This window comes from Acanthisitta chloris, unplaced genomic scaffold (assembly GCF_000695815.1).
Source record: "Acanthisitta chloris isolate BGI_N310 unplaced genomic scaffold, ASM69581v1 scaffold31458, whole genome shotgun sequence".
NCBI classification, from domain to species: domain Eukaryota; kingdom Metazoa; phylum Chordata; class Aves; order Passeriformes; family Acanthisittidae; genus Acanthisitta; species Acanthisitta chloris.
This window is the reverse complement of record NW_008687037.1, coordinates 25,979-29,938: the sequence shown is the minus strand read 5'-3', so window position 1 is coordinate 29,938 and position 3,960 is coordinate 25,979.

Below are 3,960 nucleotides of genomic sequence, written 5' to 3'. Positions count from 1 at the left end.
AGGCATTTGCTTAGATCCATTCCTGAAACTTGTTGTCTGCCTTTCTTTTTGAAAGGCATGTAACACTTTCAGGTCTTCCTATTTCCATAGCACAGTTTTGATCACAAACAGTTTGCAATATCAATGCCCTTTAGCAGTTGAGTGACTGCCTTTCCTCCAAGCATAGTAACATGATGATACCTGGTTGTTTTGGCCAAAGTAGTTGTCATGGTTTAACCAAATAGAAAAATAAAAAGTGATACAGTAAAGAGAACCAAAACTTTCTTTCCTTGTAGTGTGAGTCACAAGAGGCCAATCTAACAATGCTGTTTTCCAGTTATTCATACTGAAATAATTAACCATTTTTCTACTGAACACTTGTGAAGGCAACAAAACTTTTAGAGGCCTGTGGATGAAAAATAAACTTATGGCGCAGGTTGGCATTTTATTGTTGACTGGAGACATAAGTGTCAAAATTATTTAATGGCTTGGAAATGCAGTTCAGGCGTGTATGCAGTAAGGTGCAGCCAGTGCTGGTTGCAGACACCACCTTCATGAGGGAAGGAATGCAGAGATACATAGCTGTGTGGTCAGCCTGAGGCTGCTTGACCCAGAGCTCACATTGCCGGTGTCACTGGGAAGGAAGGCCAAGCTATTGTCCCTTTCACCTCCTTGGTAAATATGCTCCTGTGTTTTGTTGCTGGCTGGAGCTACCTGTCAGGTTGGAATCTGGCAAGGTCAGACAATGAAAAGATACTTTAATTTTGCAAAGTAAACACCTATGAAAGTCATTTGCTTAGGAAAGCAAAGTCAGTCAAGAAGAAAACAACAAGTGCTTTCATTTGATCATTTATGCCTTTTACATGCGGATCTTCCAGTCTATCAGTCAGCAGTCTTTATCTGGGTTGAAGACTGTCTGCACCCCATCATCTAGCTATCCTCTTAGCATCATAGAATTGTTTAGGTTGGAAAAGACCTCTAAGATCATTGATTCCAGCCATTAACCTAATACTGCCGAGTCCACCACTAAACCAATGACCTAAGTGCCACATCTACATGTGTTGATTTATTTTGTACGAAGGAATTTTGAAAACAGATATGAAAGCAAGAAATTAATCTAGGGAATAGCTTCCTTAAGTGTCCTCTCCCAGATCTACTGGGATGCTGCCAAATTGAAGGACTAATGCATTTTAAACTCTTATCACCCATGTTCAGGAGCTCATCAAAAGGCATGAGGGGAAAAATCTGAAGTAATTGTCTAAACCATCCTCTGGCTATATCAAGATTTTTCACCGTGCTGTATTAGCCTTTTACAGGAGAGATGCCAGTATTTCTTTTGGGATACACACACTATTTCATCTAGTTCCCAGCAACTTTCTTTGGGTGCTTAGCTGTATTAGCATATTGTTATTTTTATCCTCCCTGTTTAGTCATTCCCTTATAGACAGAGCTGAAAACCTGTCTTTTCTAGAACCACCTCTGTGTACTTCAAACATACGTAAACCCAACCATACGATTCTTTGGCAGCAGAAGAAACTTTTGATTTTAGTTTGGGAAAGAAAGGTTATTTCACTTCAGGTTTGACACTTTCACATATCAAATCAAGTAACAGTTTATTCATTTTTTTCTTAGAAAATAAAATTGCACAATTATTACATATATGACACAATATTCTCTTAATCTTCTGCTGTATTTCTGGACATCTGTATTAAAAAGAAGCCATACATCTTATTAAACTTGTTCAGTTAAGACAAATTTTTTTTCAGGGGATTTCTGTATGGTCTTCATATGAACTCTCAAGGAGGTCTTCTCATCTGCGTCTCAGACTTACCAGAGATGTTAATACTTTGTGTGGAATCACAATTGGCTTCTGCAGTCCAAAAGTTAAGATACAAGAAAGGGGAAAATTATAATTGCAGGCAGAGAAGAGGTGGTCTGCACTTAAGCAACCCTAATCGTATAAACATAGGAGTTTTAGAAGTCCTAAAAGAAATGGGGAATGTTTTCCTGTAAATATCAGAAAGACAGAAAGTCTTACCACATATTTTCTTTGCTTTTGCGTTGCTTCAAATTACAACATACTTGGTGTGCTGGTTTGAAAAGCAAACCGGTGAGAGACTCTGAGTCAGAAGTACGATTTAATATGAACAACACAACAAAACAACACAAATGCAACAGTACAAAATAAAATAACCTGACAGAGTCAGAAAACAACCTGACAGAGTCAGAAAGTAACCTGACACCCTGACACCCTGTCAGTCAGGGTGTAGTATGAGTCCGATTAAATGGTGGCTGCAGTCCTCCTGGAGCGATGGGTCTGTTGGAGCAGTGATCCCACAGATCCGGTTCTCTCCTGAAGGTCCAGCAGCAGCTCTTGTCCTCTGGGAATCCAGCAGGCAAAGGGCTCCCTGTGCTGGTCCAAACCCCAGATTATATCCCTGTGAGCATGTTTGGCTCCCCACCCCTGGGGTGAGTCACCTCACCATGGGACAAGGAGGTAAGGATCTATGGGAGGATGTGCCATGCATGGGTCCTTGACAGCCCGTTAATCAGAGACAGCCCCCTGAGGGAGCCATCAGGATTGCCCTGAGGGAGGGACAAGGTGATAACGATCACTGCCCCACCTGCTTTAACAGCTTGTGGAGATGATAATGGAATACATACCATGGATACCCCCCACACTGCAACCCAGGACATGGCCAAAATCCTGGAAAGGCATGAGACAACACAGAAAGTATTGGGGTGAACTGAGGATGAAAATGTCAAATTATTCTTGGTGTTATTTTTAATACTTTCTCTCTCAGGATGTGGTTGTGGATAATAGTCAGTTGCTTGTTGGTTGTTTTGCCCCAGAACCTATTTATAGTCTTGTGGCAAAACTTAACAGATAAAGAATCCACCGCTGTACTCAGTGGTGCAACCAGTAGCAAGGGCTACAGAGAGGCACTGTGCAAAGCTGGGAGTGAGACGTCAGGGGCGAGGAGAAAATCTGAGAAACTGAGATTGTGCCACTTCTTTTCAAATACACTTTGCAGTGCATGGGTAGTCTGTAAAAGCTATCTGTTCTTGCTATTGCTTTGTATTTTTGTGGCTTGAAAAACAAATTGGTGTCATTCTGCTTGATATGTAATTCTTAGTTGTAGTAACCCTCTGAACTTGCATGATGTGTTTTGTCCTTAGATCAAAAGGCTGGGTGAACTTACATGCAGCTGGAATGAGAGGCCCAGAAAATCAAGCTACCCAAGACATTATAATGAGTTCATGGCAGGACTTTGGCTAACATGAATATTCCCTATTTCATACTCTAAATGGTAACTGAGATAAAAATTCAAACAGTGTATTATGGTTGAGGCAGAATGGAAATCAAGCTCATCTTTTTGGTGAACTGGTGGCAATTTAAAGAAAAACTTAAATAGTTCATTGTCGTTGTTGTCTATACTATAAAATATGCTCAAACCACAGGTGTATATCCATACCAAAGTGCTACATTTTATGCTTACTTTTTCTCTTGGACTGAAGAACAGTGATTTATGTAAACCATGGGATCTCTATGTCTAGGAGAAGCAAAAAGCACAAATACTAGCACTGATGTATCATGTAAAGCAAACCTGTGGTGCAGCTGCAGAGTATAATTTCATGCTGGCTGCTCATTTTTAGAAGCTCTCTGATTCATTAGCCCAGTGGGAAGAAAATGGGAAGAAAGCACTTTAATTTCTGAACTCTGAGAATTTGAGCTCATTTGAAAACGCCTTATTACCACTGCAGCAATCTCCTCCAGAAGAGCTGGGATTGAAATAGCACAGTATGATGTAGGCTTCTGCCAAGTGTCATGGCAGAGCCTGAGACTAAGAAAATAGTGGTCAAAGGTGCCATGTCCTGGCAGAGGATGAGGGCAGCTTCCACAACACTAATCAAAAATATGTTTTACCTTATCCTAACATACAACCCTAGATTCAGGCTACTCTGAAAGATGTTTTAGAG